Raw genomic sequence first — 19,588 nt, forward strand, 5'->3', positions numbered from 1 at the left:
CAGTGCCCAAAAGCTAAGACTGCTAAGAAGAAGAAGGTGAAGAAAGTGTGGATAAAGAAGACTGTTGTATATGGCCAAAATGACCTTTCACCGTAGACCCAGAAAGTAGCAGATGCTCCCAAGATGAATATCCAAGAGCCTCAGGCCAGGACAAGTAAAGAAGGGGAGTCAGCCAAGACAAGACTGTGTTCCTCTTTACCTTTAAACACTTCCCAACTAATAGAGGATGACCTAGTCAAGGAAAGGACCATGCCTAAAGAAGAGGAAGGCAAGGTTTCCTCACAAAAAGGCCTTGAGTTTGGAATGGACAATTTCCCCAGCGAGGAAGAGCTAGTATTGGGCTCCTCAGAGATGGTAAAGGAAAGAGAAAAAAAGGAAATTATCATCTTTCAGGGCCCAAAGGAAAATTTGGTTTCTACCAGGGAAGCAACAACTAGAACAAGAAAAAAGGAAGACTTGCTAAAAGATCAGGACCATAGGGTTGATCTTCTCAGCACTCTAAAGAATGGCAACAAGGCTTCTAGATCCTTGAAGTTTGAAAAGAAGGGAGAGACACCTAGGAAGTATCAAACCAGAGATCTATCTAAGGCTTCTCCTATAGCGACCAGGAGTAGCTGCAAACCAGATGCAGGCTCTACTACCAAAGTAGGTAGAAAATTAGAGAGGGAGTTCAGAGAGGAGTAGACCAAAAGATGCTTAGCAAATGGGCGCCAAAGCACCCTGAAGGATTTTTCCAAGAATAAAAAATGAAGATCATCTCTTGGAATATTAAGGGCCTTAATGGAGCCCATAAATAGGAAATTATAAGAAATCTAATTAGAGACCAGAGACCTAACATTTTGATGATCCAAGAAACTAAAATGAAAAAGGATTCTTTGAGAAATATCAAGTTTAGTAACCTGATGAGTGGGGAGGCTTCAGACTCGGATGGAGCCTTTGGGGGTCTACTGACTTTATTCAAGACAAAACTATTTAGGGTGGAATCTATCTTCAATGAAGGTAACATTCTTTTTTGTAAAGTATTCCATATCCACTCCAATGAATTTTGGTTTTTGCTCAATATTTATGCTCCCAACAACAAGAGAGATAGAAAGTCCTACTGGTCTAGAGTAGAAGGGCTAGTTCAGAAAAGTAACATGAAGAAAGGAATCATTATGGGAGACTTTAATACCCCTCTTCTGGACAAGGAAAAGAAGAGTGGTTTTCCTTAGGACTGGGATAGAAAGCATGACCTCTCTAACTTCATCAATGGTTTGGCTTTTCTAGATCTAGATCTTATGGGAGGTGACTTCACTTCGTCCAATAAGTGCTTAGGTAAGGATTGTATTCAAGTTAGACTGGATAGAGCTCTTATTTCTCCTGATTGGTTGCAGTCTTCCTCTTGCAAGTTAGCTCTTTTTCCTAGAGTTGCGTCTGATCACTCCCCCATCTCCCTCTTGATTGTTGCTTCTGATCCCTCCAGACCTCCTCCCTTCCATTTTGAGAAAATGTAGACTTCTCACTCTGACCTTCTAGAAATAATTAAGGTCTGGTGGAGCATAGAAGTGGAAGGCACTACAATGTTCTGGGTGGCTAGAAAACTTAGTAATGTAAAAAGGATGATAAAAGCTTGGAATAAGTTGGATTTTAGTCATTTATTCTCTCTTAAAGAGGATCTCTCTACTGACCTCTCTACTATCCAAGCCTCCATTCAGGAAAATGGGTATGATGCCTCGAATAAGGAAGAAGAGTTGTCCATCTTGTCTGATTTGCATGATATCATCAGCAAAGAGGAAATGTTCTGGAGGCAAAAATCTAGAATTAACTGGCTCAACGAAGAAGACCAAAACTCAAAGTTCTTCAATTTATCCACTCTTAAGCATAGAGAGAATAATAGGGTCTTTGGTCTAAAGAAAGACTAGGGAGTGCTGACTAAGGTAGAAGATATTTCTAATGAAGTTGTTTCTTTTTTCTCATCCCTATTGTCTTGGGACCCTTTGCTCTCCAAAGTGGATCAGGAAGACATTGTTTCTTGTATCCCTCAAATCCTCCAACCGCACCATAATAATCAGCTCCAGTTCATTCCTTCTATCTCTGAAGTTAGAGAAGCTATGTTTTCCCTTCCAGTAGATAAATTGCTTGGTCCTAATGGTTTTCCCACCTTATTTTTCCAAATGTACTGGCCCATCATTATGAAGGATTTTGTTAAGGCGGTTCAAGAATTCTTTGGAGCCAGAAGTATTCTAAAGGAAATTAACTCTACATTCTTAGTTCTTATTACCAAAGTTCTAGGAGCTAACACACTAGATAAATTCAGACCCATCAGTTTATGCAACTCATTTTATAAGATCATCTCAAAGGTGCTCACTTCAAGGCTGCTAAAGCTTCTCCCCCTGATAATTTCCTAGCATCAATTTGGTCTTGTCCTGGGCAGGTAGATTTTAGATTTGATTATTATGGTGCATGAAGTGATTCAGTCTATGGAAGCTGGAAAGAGAGAAGGGATGTTACTCAAACTTGACATGCCCAAAGCTTACGATCGAGTAGATTAGTCTTTTTTGGAGTTGGTGTTGAAGGCTTTTGGCTTTAATGACAATTCATGTAAACTAATCTCTCAGCTAGTTATCACCCCTTCTCTAGCTATTTTAGTGAATGGATCCCCCTCTGATTTTTTCAAACCTACAAGAGACCTACATCAAGGGGATTTTCTATCACCTATACTTTTTATTATTCTGGCGGAATGCATTGCCAGACTCATGGAGAAGAATAAGAAAGAAGGGAGGATCAAAGGTTTTAAACCTTCTTCCAAATGCACCACCTTTTTGCACCAGCAATTTGTTGATGACCCTATTATGGGTGGAGAGGCCTCAGTCAAGGAGGCTAAGGCTATGAAAGACACTTTGGACACCTATTCTAGAGGGTTGGGGCAACTCATCAATTGGGATAAAAGCTATGTTTTCTTTATCAATACTTTGGAGGAAAGACATAAGAGAATCTCTAGAATCCTCAGGTTTCAGGTGGGGAAGCTTCCTTCTACCTACCTTGGTCTCCCCTTGGGAATGACCCCTTCTAACTCCTTCTAGAGTAGCATCATGGATAGGTTCAGTAAGAAGCTAGCTAGCTGGAAAGGTGGCATTCTTAGCCAAGCTGGAAAATGTCAACTAGTCAAATCCATACTCCAAAACTTTTTGATATACGCTCTGAACCCTTTCACCATCCCGATGAATTATACCAAGAGGATGGAGAAAATCCAAAGGGATTTTTTATGGACAAGAACTGGAACGAAAAAAAGGTACCCCCTTGTTTCTTGGGACAAAGTTTGCCTCCCCAAGAAGAAAGGAGGTCTGGGAATCAGGAAGCTCACTCACCTCAATAAGGCCCTCCTAGCAAAGCAAATTTGGTGCATCTTTAGTAGCATGAGGGAATGGAGAGACACAGTGGTTAATAAGTATATTAAAAGGCCCTTTATTCAGTTCACCCTATTCAGTGAGGATATCCCAAGAGGCTTTGTTGTTTGGAATGGTATCTTAAAAGCCAAGAATTTGGCTAATTCAAGAGTCTCCTGGAAGCTAGGTAATGGGGAGAACATTCTATTCTATTTGGACTATTGGCTATCTTAGGGCCCCCTTTTGAACAACCCCAGCTATGGACTATGGGCCAATGAGTGCATCAACCTTTATGGGCACAAAGTTAGCAACTACAGAACTAAACAGGGGTGCAAGGACCTTTCCATTATCTCAGAGGACCTCAAACCAATCATGATCATGCTTCATTCCTTATCCCTTACCAACAATAAGGATGAACTGGTATGGATGGATAATGCCAATGGGCTCTATTTGGTTGCCTCTGGGTACTCTGCTTTATGGAGCTTCAAAGAGTCTCCACCTTGGTTGAGAGCTTGGTTCCCTGGCCTCACTCCTAAAGTCATGTTTTTTTGGTTGGCTCTTCAAGACAAAAATCTCACCTAGGAAAATCTCATAAAAAGAGGTCACATCATGCGCAGCAGATGTGTTTTGTGTAAAGAAGAGTCGAAGACAGGCAACCATATGTTCATTCACTATTCTTACTTTGGAATAGTTTGTGGTGTCCTCACCAAGGATTAGGCCATCTTTGGTGCTTTCCTTCTAACCTTCTGGACATCTTCTATTATTGGAGTGGTATGTTCAATGGATCTACCTTGTAGGAATTTAGCTCTTGGATCCTGCCCCATTTTTGTTGGAGCATATGGAAGGAGAGAAACAATCGGATTTTCAGAGATAGGGAGGAGCCAGCTTTAGTTGTTGGGAGGAAAATTTTCAGTAATGTAAAGGAAAAAATTTCTATGAGGAAGGGAGGAGATTTTGAGATAGGAGGCAGGAAAAAGGAGAAAGAAAAAGACAAAGCGAGGAAAAGACAAGAAGCCAAGTGGCTTCTCCCCCCTAAAGGCTGGCACAAAGCCAACTTCGACAGAGCCTCCAAGGGCAACCCTAGATCGTCGGGTAGTGGAGGTGTGATAAGGAATGAAAATGGAGATAGTATTGCGGCTTTTTCTCTCACACTAGGATTCCAAACAAATCACTTTGTGGAAGCCAATGCCGCGTGCAATGCAGTAAAACTAGCTTTTGAAATTGGGGTTACCAATTTATGGCTTCAAGGGGACTCGAATAACACTATTAAGTGCATCAATGGCAACTCACATCCATCATGGACGATAGCAAATCTTATTGATGAGACTCGAGTGACCCTAGCCAAATTTAATAAAATCCACGTCACTCATATTTTTCGAGAAGCAAACCCAATTGCCGACAGGTTCGCGAATATAGGGGTCAGCACAAACCAAAAAATGACCTGGCTTCCTGGAACCTGTATGCAAATGGACATTAAAAATCTAATCAACTTGGATAAAATCCAAGGAAGTATGGACAAAATCAAGCCTTAATTATGGATATGAAGGAGTTAAGAAACAAGGGTACTTTTCATAATAGAAGCATGGGAAATTGTAAATGTAGTATCTTATTATTGATTAACTGGCACGCTTTGTGGGTCATTCTTCACAATCACTTCTGGGGAAATAGCAGGGTTATCTTTCTCTATTATTTGCTTACTCTTGATAGTCCATATTAGTTACAGAGTGAGGAGCACATGAGTAAAGAAGGTGTGAAGTTTGCGAAAATGGTTGGCGAGAGATGCAGAAAGGAGCCGGTGGGAGATTTTGAGAAATGGAGGAGTAGGCCAAAAGTATGGGAAAATCTTGAAGAGGGTGGGGTTACCAATTATATCATGAAGCTACATGTATTTGATTAGGAGGTGACCAAAAGTATGGTGGGGTCCTGGAAGGATGGTAGGGTGAAGATGAATGATATCTACTTCCATATAATGGAGGAGGTGATTGCAACTATCACTAAAATCCCTATCGAGGGTTTCAAATTCTTCAGAGATAAGAAGCTCTCGGCTAATGCGGTTAGGGACTTTGCGGAAAGTGAGAAGGAATTGAAGAAGCTGAAAAAGATTGACACCTACTATGTCCCTGACTCCATGAAGAAGTGGTGGAGGTATGTTATGAAAGTTGTTATTGAGTATATAACTTTGGACCCTAGGTTTGATAGGGCTCATACCCACCACTTTGTCATTCTGAATCATTTTTGGCATAATGCCAAAATTTCCTTTCCTTTTTATCTGTTTACCTCAATGAGTAAGGTGGTGGACAGCTTCAAAAAGAAGCCCATTGTAAACTTGGCTCTACACGAGGGGTTGTTGTTTCTTATCCATGAGCACTTCAAGGCCCAAACTATAAGCATTGCATCCCCTTAGGTAGAGAATGTGGAGTTTGGTAGTTCTAGTTACTCCTCTAACTCTAATGAAATTCAGAGCCTCAACTCTGAGAAAGGAGGGATCTCTTCTTCGAGGAAAGTTGTGACTAACCAAACTAAAAAATTGCCCACCCCCATAACCCCAAGCAAAAAAATCCCTAGGGATCTCGAGCAGAAGCCTCTTAAGAAGGCTGAGGAGGGAGACAGTGATGATGAGGAGGATCTAGAGTCTGAGGAGGTGGTTAAGGAGGTGCAGGAGGAAATAAAGGAGGAAAGTGGAAGGAAGAAACGCAGGAGGGAGAGTTGGGAGGAAGTGTGCTCACAATTTGAGGAGACGTCTGTGTTGCCCCTGTCTCCTATCCATCTCCAACCTAAGGAGCAGAAAGAAGAGAAATTTGGGTACGAAGAAGGGGAAGTGCAAACCAAGGATAGGAGGAAGTGTGGATAAACTTCAATGTCAAGACTTCAAAGATGGGCATCTTTAGGGAAGCCATGAACCCCCAAATCCTTGTGGAAAATCAAGAAGAACAGAGGCTGGAAGAGCTCATTGACCCAGTGATTGTGGCAATTTCAGACAGAGCTAGGGAGATAGGGATGAACCTCTTAAATAATGCTCGAAAAAGTATCATTGAAAACTTTAGATCAATCAAATGGCTTTTCCACAAGCTAGAGGAGGTCAAAGATCAGGTGAAACATATTAAGGCAACAAGAAAAGGGATGGATGCTAACAAGAGGATGGAATCAGCTGACAAGCTCAACCTGGCAGAAAAAAGGATAAAAAACTTGGAGAACTACAATCAAAACCTTGCCAATTAGATGTTCTCTTTGTTGAGCTCCATTAATAACAACATCATCTCCCTCATGGGATGGATAAAAGACAGAGATACATAGGAAGATGAGGAAGGAAAAGATAGGGATGAATCCAGAACGGAGGATGACTCTGCAAGGGACATCTCCATTCCTGATCAGGACCAAGGGAGCCAAAGGGTGCAATAGCTGGAAGCAGAGGAGAAGCAACTGGCCTTTGAGGCTGGTTAGGTTATGCAAGTGCTAGAGCGAAAGAACGAGGAATAACTCTCGCCTGTCCTTTTGTTTCTAGTTGTCTTTTGGCTTTTTGTTCTAGCTTTAGGCTATGGATTTGTCTTTTTTCCTGGTCTTTTCTCAGAACTATATATTTAGGTTGGGCTTCTTGCTTATTAACAGCCTTTGATCTTCTACTTTTTGGTTGGGCTTTCATGCTTATTATCAACCTTTTATGTTTTAACTCTTGGGTTTCAGGTTCCCTGTAAAACCTATTTATCTAATAAAAAACATGAGCAATCTAAAATATGATACAATAGTACTTGGCACTAACTAATCATTTATAACCAACACAAATTATCATCCAAACCCCTATAAATTGGCATGTACCCACTATGGACATCTAAGAAATACTGTGTAACTTCACATGCCTTGATCTTCATCACATTAGTTTTACTAATACTTTCTTCTTACTAAACTTTTCAAGAACATTAGAACAAAAGAAGAAATATGTTAACATAAACCCTTTCAAATATGTGGTAACAATCTCTAAAACAAGGATCAAATCATAAGCACTAACCAATCAAACAAAGATATTATTCCATTATCTTTGAGAACTTCTCTATAGTAAATCTCTCTAGCTAAGGGAAATCTCGTTTACATAAAACCAATTTACCACTAATGGGTGAATGAAAAAGTAACTCACTTCTACACCTTCGCACCTACTTATTTCCCTGATTATGGTTTAATGCTTGTGATTCTTCTCTTTCTCTTGTTCGCTTCTTTGCAAGCTTATTTCCCTATTGACCGCTTAGGCTTGCTAAAATATGATCTCTTCATTCTATGCTTTATCATGGCTTTGTAGTTGATCACCACTTCAATTTACTAACCAAAGACCAAGACCTAACATCTTGTTTATCTGTGATGTTGTAATGGCTCAAATATCAACCTTGTTGCCTATTTACAAGTGCCAAACACAAAGCTCTTCTTAACCCTGCGATGTTGCGATCACTATTTTGATTGACTGCCACTTCATTTCATAGCTACACAATTAAAAATATTAACTGCAACTTAAGTCTTGCAATGTTGTGATAGCCTTTAGCTTTTAGTTTTTCTTATTATTTTCACAAACTCATAACTTAATATTTTAACTCATAATCAAACCTCGCAATGGTGTGATGAACATATATCACTGTTTCACATCCTTAACCATGGATTGAACTTAATTATATGTGATGAAGCGATAACCCTAAACTTAACTATTATTTTATATCTTTCACGGCTTCACAACTACAAATTTTAATTTTCCATTTAACCCTGTGAAGCTGCAATGATAGGCTTACACTACTTCGCAGCTACAATCTCAAGTTACTCTTAACTACCTGCGAAGCTACAATGGCTTCCATACTTGACCACCATGGCTATCTCCCAAAAATTTGCAACTTAAAATCTTTTAAGCCAGAACCAAGCCATTATTATGTGATCTTTATTGAATCACTCATTTGCAACCAAAACTTGAAGGTTAACCTCAACAACTGCGATCTCGCAATGACCTTTATCTTGACTGCTTCGCACCTTCGTAGCTTCCAAAACTATTGGTGATCATAATGGAGTGATGGAGCAACCAAGAATATTTTGCAAGATTGCAACTTAAAACATGTTAGAGTTGAGACTTATAATATGAAAATAATCAAAGGACTTAGGGATATAGAAAATTAAATGAATGACCAAAGTTTTTGATGTATCCCTATTTCAACAGGATAGGCTAATCTCCATCCAAAATGGAAAAAAGACAAAACAAAGTGAAACTTCTTTTTTTTTCAAATTCACAAAAATGTAGTGACTTTTTTCCATTTTTTTATTTCAACTACAAACTATGCATGAAAATATGGATGAAATTGTTATGCATTTTCGATATTATGATTGATTAACAATATAAAAATATGGATGAAATTGTTATGCATTTTGATATTATGATTGATTAACAATATAAAAATATGGATGAAACTATAATGCAATTTTGGTAATACCCTAACCTAACTGCCCGATAACAATATCCAATTATGGATGAAACTGTAATGCATTTTTTATAAAATTGAAGCTGCTTGAAAAGATTCAACACATGTCATATAAATGAATCAGATTACATAATGAGAATATAGATGAAACTATTATGTGTTTTCAATATCTCCTCCTTTTCAATCACTAAATACATGATATTGTCATAAATTATAGTGATACCACATTTTCATTTTTCATATTTTAGGTCTCGCCTCTAACATGTTTTAAGTCATGATCTTGCATAGTTGTCTTTGTCACTTCATCACTCCAATATGAACATTAACTATTTTGGAGGATGTGAAGGTGCGAATTAGTCAAGCTAATGGTCATTACAACATCGCAGGTGTTAATGTTGACCTTCATTTTTGGGTCGTGAAGGAGCAATTCATTAAACATCGCATGATCACAACTTGTTTTTGGCTTAAAAGGTTTTAAGTTGTAAGATAGTGAGAGATTATAACCAACAATCTACATCCATTCATCCAAAAATGGGCTAGGGTTTTTTGCTTTTGAAGAAGATTCTTCAATTACGACTTGTGCTATCAATACTCCTTTCTATGCTATTTTTGTGAAATAATCTCAACTATTTTGAATGTTGGATTTTGGAAATCTACTTGAATTCACTTTGCAACTCTGTCTGTACTCTAAAATATCAAACAATCATGCAACTAGTAATGAAAATCTTTGTGCTTCTTAGAATTTATTGATCTCTCCAAAAGGGAGCATGGCATTAAAGGATGGCTTTAAAACCCAAACCCTTGAAGTCCTTGAAAAGCTGGTGACATTTCCACTTTTTTAAATTATCCATGTTTCCATCTCATACTTTTCCTTCCATCTCAAAGATGGCCGTTGAAATTTTTTTATATGTTTAGAAACTAAGCATTGTGATGGTGCGATGACCTCTTTGTCGCTTCTTCACAATGGTTTTCTTTCTTTACTTATCCCCAGTTGCGATCATGCAAAGAGGGCTATCTTAGCTATTTTGCAACTTCACTACCTTTTTCATATCAGTGAGTTTAAGATCGCGACAATGTGATTCCCTTTAATCGCTACTTTGCAACTTCATTTCTTTATTGAAAACATGGGCTTGCAAAACTACGTTCACTTATTTCCATGCTCCATTGCTGCTTCATAATTGTTTACCACTCTAACATTCTAACTTCTATTATCTGGAGATGACCTATTTGTTTACTACTTTGTATCCCCACTATAGTTTTGGACTTAACACTCTTTTTACTTGTGATATTGCGATGCTTGAGACAATCACCTTATCACTTCTTTATAACCATCAGACATGATGTTTGCTTTAACTGTGTGATATTACGCTAAACCCTTTTCCTTAATTGTTACTTCTTTTCACAATGTTGCAACTCAAAATTTTAACTGTCTATGAAACCATGTGATGATGTGATAAACAGTTCCTTGCCACTTTGCAACTTAAAGCATTTAAACTGTGTTGCACCTCCAAACTTCTAGTAATCATACTAAGTTTAACTCTCACCTTTCTTTGTAGCTTTGCAACCACAAAATCTTGACCACAACCAAACCTTGACATATTGAAATTTCAAGCTTTCACCACTTTTCTATTGTAACCTTGAGTTAATCATAAACTCTTGCGATGATGCGAAGGTTTAAATCTTAACTACATGATTGCTTTTTGCACCTTCACAATTTAAACTTTCACTTCATTTCAAACCCTTGCGATTATGCGATGACTATTTCTTCTGACAAATAGTAATCCTATCTCCACATCGAAGGAACATTAAACTATAACATATGGCAATCGTGTGAAGGAAAGGATACATTAAAGGAAGATAAAGTTGTTTTATTGATTATGTCTTAGGATGCAGTAACAACAATGGCTAACTCATTTCAAATATTTGATTCTACAATGAAGTAACAGAAATGGCTAATCAAAGGTACATAAATAGTTATCTAACTTGATACAACATTAATAGGCCCATGAAATGACATCTAATGAGGTTGCTTTTTATGGTATGAATTCATACAAAAGTAGTCTACGATGACAATTCCACCATAACTCCATCACTTGGCATCTATACAACTGCATAATTAATAATAAAAATTGTCACTTCAATGAAGCATCTGTCAGAAATGCTGACAAGACACCCAGGAAAGGATACAGAATGACTGTAGATGCATCCAGATGGGTCTATGGGATGTATGTATCATGCATTTTTCTGTCCTTTTTCTATACTTTTCATGTACGGTAGGATGATTTTGTGGGAGGGTAGTTGTGTCCTATATATGCCAGGCAAGGATAATTAAATGGTAAGGCAATACAATGATAGCTAAGAGCACATCATTGCAAGATTTTTCAAGAAATATAATGATAATCCGTACGTTAAAGATCTTGCATGATTTACCATACACATCAATGACATTCTAGTTGTAGTTGCATTTATAGAGGTGGTTGCTAAGGGAAAAAATAAAACACAAATTTTTATATAGGAATGTATTCCCATACGTCTACTATAAGGAATGGTCAAGCTAACCATAAGGACTAATTCTGGGTTGCATATTAAAATATATATGTTGCATTTCAGTTCAATGAGAGAAATTGATACAAGTTCCATCATCTTGGTACATTTTTGTTTCCTTGAAGATAGGTATTAATCCAACTATGGATGTATTCAATCATAAAGAAATCTGGATATCTTATCATATAGTATTTTAAACTCCTAATAAATGACTATAGTATTCAATTTTCCAACATGATTTGGTCTATCACTAGCTTGTGCATGCAAAAGTTTTCATACACTACATTCTTTTTACACACACCCAACATCATACACAGATTTATAACTTAATTCGGTCGTTCAATGAAAATCTTGCCATTTTCTTCACACGGCGCATCAATTCTGAAGATTAAAATCTATAAAATTCATTGAAACAGAACCTAGTATTATCCCTTATAGATTATTTTCTTTCCAAGATTTCTTTCAATTGGCTGGGCTTAGGCAGGGTCTCATGAGGGGGGCTTGGGCTCTACTTCTAATAAAATAGAGTTCTCATGAGATTTTTCCTTGGAGGCTAAAGGATTATTTAGAATCATTTCCATCAAAATAGGAGCCCCTATATTTTAGCCCTCATAACTTGAGTGGGTGAAAATGGGACCAGGCCCCACCAAATTAGGAAAACTATGTGCCACATGTCAACAAATAAAAGAAATTTTGAAAAGAAAAGAAAGTTTTTAATTTTTTTAATTTGATATTTTAAATGTAAAATCCTCCAAACTTCCTTAGTTTAGGAATTCAAAAATACATTTTATTATCCATGAAACCATTCATTTGTAAACATTCCTAAAAAAATCTCATCGCTCACTACTTTATTTCTTAGGAAGCCCCCCTCCATAGAACCCCGACCTTAACTAGCACACTCGAAGCTTTGACCACTTCGAGTGGCTAAAGTAGGCCCAGCTCTGACTCCTCTGACTCCAATTTCTCATTAATAGAGACATTTGGTAGATGGGCATAAATTTAAATTTTAAACCTTCCTCTACTTTTCGCTCACCCCAAAATTGGTTAAAGTTACTATCCTTCTAGTCATTGCTCTCATTTTATTATCCTCCATATGAAACACCTTGCGATTTGAAATAACTATTTGAGGTAGAGGAGAAGCTCATTCTAATAGAGATGGATGCAAAATATGGAGGGACGTCATTGTTCTTATATAATGCTCTTCTTACTGTATATCTATGAAGAGGATTTATTTATAAGGCTTTACATAACATCAAGAGAATTTAATTTACAGGCATAAAGGCAAACTTATTAAAATTTGCCAGTATTCTCAAACTTCAAAATAGATTGCTAGTGTATATTTAGGAACATTCCACGATAAATAAAATTGATAGTTCTGAAGCCAACTCTCCACTCGACTAGAAATGTGAGAATCTGTTTATTTAATTTGTTTAATCAAATCTTTCCTACGCATTCTTTGATTTTGGTCTTTCTCTCTACTTGATGAAAGTCCTACTTATAAGTTCAAATTGTTTAATTTTCTTTGTTCTCTGGTATGCATTCAATTGCTTTATCAGGTTACCTTATTTTTTCTATATAGTTCTCATTCAAATTATAAACCATTTTACTTAATTGATATTCATGAGTTCCATATCTATTGCTTTATCCTTTTACTAGTTTTTTTCTATACAATTGATGATCTATCGATCTCAATTTTAGGGATCTACTAACTGAGGAATAAATTGGATCACCATCTAAATATTTTTTAGAAGACTAAAAAATATAAGAAATAAGGTAAAAGATATCAATTAAGGATTATGCATTTTTTGGTAGAGGAAAATATATAAATCTTAAAAAGTTATGATTGAAGAAAAATGGGTTGGAGATTATTAATTTGTATTGTCTAATGCAAGATGAAAAAAAGAGCAAGAAATATGGTCGAAGGACTTAGGAATTGGTTTTACCACATACCTTATACCTTTGTGTACATCTTGGTATTAGTATTATTAACAATGTAAATATGGGTTAAGAATGAAGGAAGTGGAAAGTGGAGTGAGAGAAATGGGTCGATAAAATAAAAACTCAGATATTTTAAGACTATGAAAAATATATTCTCAAATAAATCCTCAAATAAAGTATTGGGTACTATTATATTATCTAATCTTGTAAAGAATCTTAGTATAGTGGTTTTAATTAAGGCTATGAATTTACCCCAAAGAGATATAAATGCTTTATTTTATGATTTAGTTGTGGAGATTACATAGTTACACCTTAACAAACTATTGTTTTATATACACAAACACTATATTGGTATTTCAAGAGTGGCCTCAAACAACCATTCAAATATATTTTTTAATAAGAAATACATCTAATATAGTCTTTTTCTTGACAACACATTCAATCTTTTTCAAAAACCAAATAATTTCTATGATCACTTTCCTAATACAAGTTCCTAATCTAATACATTTTAAGAATTAGATATAATTTTCAGTAGAATTTATCAAGTTCTTAATCTTTTCTATAGATAAGCTAGTTATTATTTTCCTTATAAATTATAATGAAATTAATTATATGATTCTATAAACATTTATATCTCAATTTATACTACTTAAACCACACATTTACACCTAGAAAGATAATGTCCATTTTAACAATATGCATAATTATGTTATTCTTTTCCTTCACCAAATAACTTAGAAATCTAGCTAAAAGTATGTTGTTCCTTGTATACAAAATCTATTTGCTCTAAAATAAAGGTGAATATTTTCATCCCCTAGTAGTTATATCGATCAAAGGTTCTTTTATTTTTTAAATATTCTAGCTTTATTTGGTTCTTGATGACCAAATCAGATTGTGAAGTCTAAGTTTTAAATTTTTTCTACTTTGAGGTATTAGCTTTGTGGTGTTAAGAAATGACTTGGGTTCTTATATATCCTCCTCTCATTTGCATTTACTTTATGGCTAATCTCTAAGCTTTTGAAGTATATAGATAGCAGTTAAAAGACATGGGGGGCTAACCTCAAAGTACAAAAAGGATGAAAGATCAATCAGAGATTACCTTCCTATCATCTAACCAATATCAGTTTTATACTTCAAAAAAATAACATAATCTAAAGCAACCCTAACAACATTAGTCCTACTATGATCAAGCATATAAACAGGAAAAGTATTCCAGTAGTAAAACACCATACTACTACTATCAGTCCATCTATTAAACTTATACAAACAATAAAAATCCTTATAGGGCATTAAGTTCAAATTACACGACAACATTAAAGCATAAAGAAAAATAGCCAACTGGGCTAATTGCCCTCCTCCTTATCTAGTTCCTCCACATCCTTTACCTTAGGACCATCCTTGTCCCCAATTACCCCCTCCTCCTTGACAGGTTTGTCCAGGAGGGTCTTCATCTAGTCCTTCACCAGGAAGCCATATATAGTGTGGGTCAAAATCTCACTCTCCTTTCCTACGTTCTTCACGTCCTTGTTCATCTGAAGAAAGTACAAGGTGCTAGCCATGGAATGCATCACTTTAGTGGAGAGCTCAGCCAAGGTTTCAAGTCCTTAGTAGATGCTAGTATGATTATCTTCCAAATCCTTCATTGACTATTCAAGCCTGTCAAGCCAAGCCTTACAATAACTCTAATCATGGCTATACTTTCCTCTCCCCCCCCCCCCCCCCCGTAACTTTAGGGTTTTCCTTCCTTAGGGAAATAATATCTTCACCACCGCTTCTATCCTAGGAAGGGTGAAGCTCCATGGTTTCATAAATATGGGAGGGGTTGGGATGGTTGGAGCCATACTTTTTTCCAATATCCTTGTGGGGTTTCTTCCTCTTGGGGGGTTTAATGTCACTTTTAGTAGAATTTGAGATGAGGACCTTTTTGGGATGGGGCTTAAACTTCTCCATTTGGAGGTATTTACTAGATCTACAAGCACTCTATTTTTACTTCCTAGTATCAGTTTCAAAGTCTATGAGACTAATTTTGACCTTAGGATTGGGGGTTTTCTTGATTTTTTTTATGGCTAGTCCCAAGTCCAGGGTCAAGTGAGGCTTGGGGATTAGTAGTAGCTAGAGGGTTAACCAAGAGTGGTAGATTGTGGGCAAGGTGATGGGTATACAACTTATTCATTAAACCCTAGTGGATGAAGTAAAAGGGTTTTCCCTCCTTTCTCCTAGCCTTGAAAATACTATCTTCCAAAGAATTCAATAAAAGGAACGGAAAAGAAATTTGATCCAAATATCTAAAATGGTTGAGGATGGGGAAATTGTAAAAATATAGTACCTAAAATTGGTCCTCCAAAGTTATGTATCTTGTAAAAGCATAGAAGATGAAATCCCAGGGCTTAGAGAGGTGTTCCTTGGAAAACCCACCTCGCATACAAACTAGTTCTTCATTAAACTTGAAGAATTTCTATAGGCTGGTTTCATCATTCACGTGAGCTTATTTGCACTAGTTCTTTCCACCCATGGGAAACTCACCGACCCTATCAATAAGATCTTCAGTGATTTCAAAACTCATCCGATTGACAGCCACCCTTCTATCATTCCACAAATTGAAGTACTGCACAGAGATCTTTTCCTAATGTTTTATCATCCCTTCCATAAAGGGTAATAGGCCACCCTCCTGTAGATAAACTATCATCACTTCACTTTTATGAATGTACTCCTCTACTCCTATAGGTTCAATATGATCATTGGTGCTCATACCACCACACAACTCAAACACCAACTCTTTCGATTTTTCCACCAATTCCTCTAAAGTTTCTAACATTGTTGAGTTGTAGGTAAGACAATTTTTACAAGTTAAATAAAATATACTCAAGATGTAAAATTAGAGGTAGTATAAAGCCATCATAAGACCATAAGTTTTTTTGAAGCCAAAAAAAATCTCTTTCCCTGGCACGTGTGAATTGTCCCTTTCTTTCCATAATCACACAACTCTAGTTGTGAATGTAATGGGGTATGAGTGAGGTGTCATTATTGTCTTTTACAATTAGATTTTTGAATATAAGAAAATCCATTACCTTCATCCTTTTGCGAAAATAAATAAGATTCACGGCAAGGAGATCATAAAAGAAAATCCACATATAATCTTTCCATACATAACCTTTATGAATCCCTTTACTTTCCCACTCACACGGAAACTTGAAAACATGCCACTTGGTGTGATAATTCATATGATAGTGTTAGAAGTAATTTCTCATTTCATCAATAGTTTAGTTGATGATAGAATTAGCCTAATGTCTTCCCATTCATTTAACCTCGTGACACTATGTTTGAAATTAGCAAACTCATCTACTACACCATTACCTTCACAATAAATATGATCCACCTAGATTCCCCAGTATTCCTCCATCATCTTACAAATTTCCTCAATTATCACCTTGATCACCCAACAATTCTGACTGTCCTCTTTAACGGCTTTGATAATTTGCATCGAATCCCCCTCAACCATCAACCTACTAATTATGTGTTTCCTCACAAGTCTCAATCCCCATAGAAGATCCAAGGCTTCAACTTCATTATTTGAGCCACCCTCCCAATTTTTAGAATAACCAATAATCATTTTCCCTATAGAATTGTGTAAAACACCCCCGATAGTAGAACTTCCCACAATGGTTGAGCCATAAAAATTAAGCTTAAACCATGATTTATGGGGCAAATTCCACATCATATTCTTCCTAGACAAGGCTTTGGAGTTATCAAACTGTGCCACCATATGTCCCACTCCCCAAGCAAAAGCTCATTGCCTATCAAGTCTACCTAGGGGCTTCAAGAGAGGTTTCCATTGCTAGATTCCACTACATTCCTTTAGGAGTCTAATAACCTATTGCATCACCCCTAGACTAGTAGTAGCTTTATCCTTGAACATTTTGTTACTCCATTCCTTCCAGATTTTCTATGAAACATAAGGAGGAATTATTAACCATAAGTTATTTAGGTACGGGTGGGAAGATGGGCCATTCCAATGAACAAAATATTGTATACCTTCATTAGCACACCATTGGATTCTCCATAATGCAAGTACCTCCCTCCATACCTCTAAGGAAAAAGGGTAGTGAATAAAAAGGTTTGATATAGAGTACGCATCCTAAAGACATAGGACATAACAGTTTGCAAGCTGACATCCTCAACTTTGAAGATTGTCTGTCATAAGGATAGATCCATGTAAAGTTGTCCACCAAAAAAAAAAAAATTCTTTGGAGGGATCTACGGGTGCTACACCTTTCTCCAGTCTCCCTGCACCCCCACCCCCAAAGGCAACATAGGTATGTTGACTTCATTGTGAAGTTCCCTGAGTGAGTAAGCTTCCAGACCATGGAATCTTCAACAAGGATGAGAGGGATCCTATAATTATTCAATAGGTTTTAATTATTCAATAGGTTTTGAAATTCTAGAGCAAAACCCATCCCCACAAGAGCATGGTGCTAGATTCCAAACGATTGGTGATCAGAGGTGATATAGTTTTGGTTCCTAGATCCATAAGCTCTAGTGTACGTCTCATCCAATAGGAAGAATTTAGTATGCTTGAGTGGGTAATCTTGGATCCATTGGTCATCATAGAAATCAATGTTGTTACTATTCCCAATAATCCAATGGCACCGTATCTTCATAATTTTTTGGGTGTGCACTATTATTCCATTATTCCAAATTTTAAAACCCTAGGGGAGAGCTTGGGTCCATAGGATATGATGAAATGAATCTCCTCCAAGGTACTTGGCCCTCACAATGTTGCATCAATTACTTGTTGAATTTGTCAATCTCCAACTAACTTTGAACAGGAGGGTTTTATTCATATGTCCAATCCTTCTTAAATTTAATCCTCCGAGGTCCTTAAGATGAAAAAAAATTCCCAACTTACCAAACTCATCCTAGCTCGTTCTTTAGTACCGGACCACAAGAAGTTTCATTTTATTTTTCATGGGATATCTTTGAATCTACTAGGAATTTATAAGTGGATAGGAAGTAAATCAGGATTCCTTTTGGGGAGGCAGAGAGAAGTTGGAGTTTCTCAATCCTGCTCAGAATCTTACTTTCCATCTCTCCAATTTTCTTTGGAAGCATTCTACAAGACCATTCCAAAACTAATTTAAAAGATCTTTAATCATGAGCAAGAGACCAAGGTAAGTGTCTGGTAGAAATGTCTCCTAGCATTCCAAAATTTGAGTAACCTTACCTCTTAGACTGGCATCAGTGTTGAAGAAATATACTTTTCTTTTTTGATAATTTATACACTGACTAGATACCTCTACATACTAGTTTAGGATAGCTTTCCACTTTGTGGCTTCATGGACTGAGGAGATACCAAATAAGAAAGTCTCATAAACATAAATTATTGAATAGTTTCAAGAGGACATAAGGATGCAAGTCTAACACCTCTTAACTTGCCAACATTGTTCATGCAAACCAAATTTCTACCAAGGAGCTCAGCCACAATAATGAAGAGATATAGGGATAGGGGGGCACCTTGGTGTAGCTCCTGGGACAAAGAAAAAAACCTCTAGGAGTCCCATTAAAAAGCACCAAAAAGGTCATGGTAATAATCACATTTTTTATAACATTTTAATTTAAACCAAGTTTAGAGAGAATAGAAATCAGAAATTCCCTCCTAACCTTATCATAGGCTTTAGAGATATCCAATTTGAGAGCCATACCTAGGTTCTTGCTCCTATCCATAGAGTGGATAACCTCATGAGTAGTTATGACCACATCTAGGATCTGCCTCCTAGGGACAGACCCATTCTAATAGGGACCAATGAACTTATCAAGGAGGAGCTTGATTCCATTTACCATAATCTTGGAAAGGATTTTATAAACCATGTTGCATAGACTAATGGGTCAAAAGTACTCCAGACATCTAGGGTTATCAATCTTATAGAGAAGAGAAATAAATGTCTAGTTGAGTTATTTTAGTAAATTGCATGTTCTAATGAAGTCTCTGGAAAAATGCATCAAATCATACTTGATAATATCCTAGAATTTTTGAAAAAAGCCAAAGAAAAACCATCAAGACTAGGGGATTTGTAGTGATTCATGCTAGCTGCATATTTTTTGACTTCCTCCTCCTTGACCTTAGTAGTCAAGTCCTCATTCATCTAGTTATTAACAATCAGGTGAAAAGATCTCAAAATATCATTTTGTATGTTGCTACTGACCTGCACAACATGTGTTATAGAGTTCCTTGAAATAGAGACAGACTTTACCTTCTATCTCCTCCATATCATTAATCTCTTGACCATTTTCATCCACCAACAT

General features: G+C 36.7%; 1 pseudogene; it reads left to right on the forward strand.

Moving 5' to 3' along the window:
- The first annotated feature begins 5,130 nt into the window (after positions 1–5,130).
- The window catches only part of LOC149579442 (floricaula/leafy-like protein pseudogene), a 59,903-nt pseudogene continuing 45,445 nt past the window's right edge, over positions 5,131–19,588 (forward strand).

This window comes from Cupressus sempervirens, chromosome 1 (assembly GCF_028749045.1).
Source record: "Cupressus sempervirens isolate cs-2001-9-10 chromosome 1, ASM2874904v1, whole genome shotgun sequence".
NCBI lineage: Eukaryota > Viridiplantae > Streptophyta > Pinopsida > Cupressales > Cupressaceae > Cupressus > Cupressus sempervirens.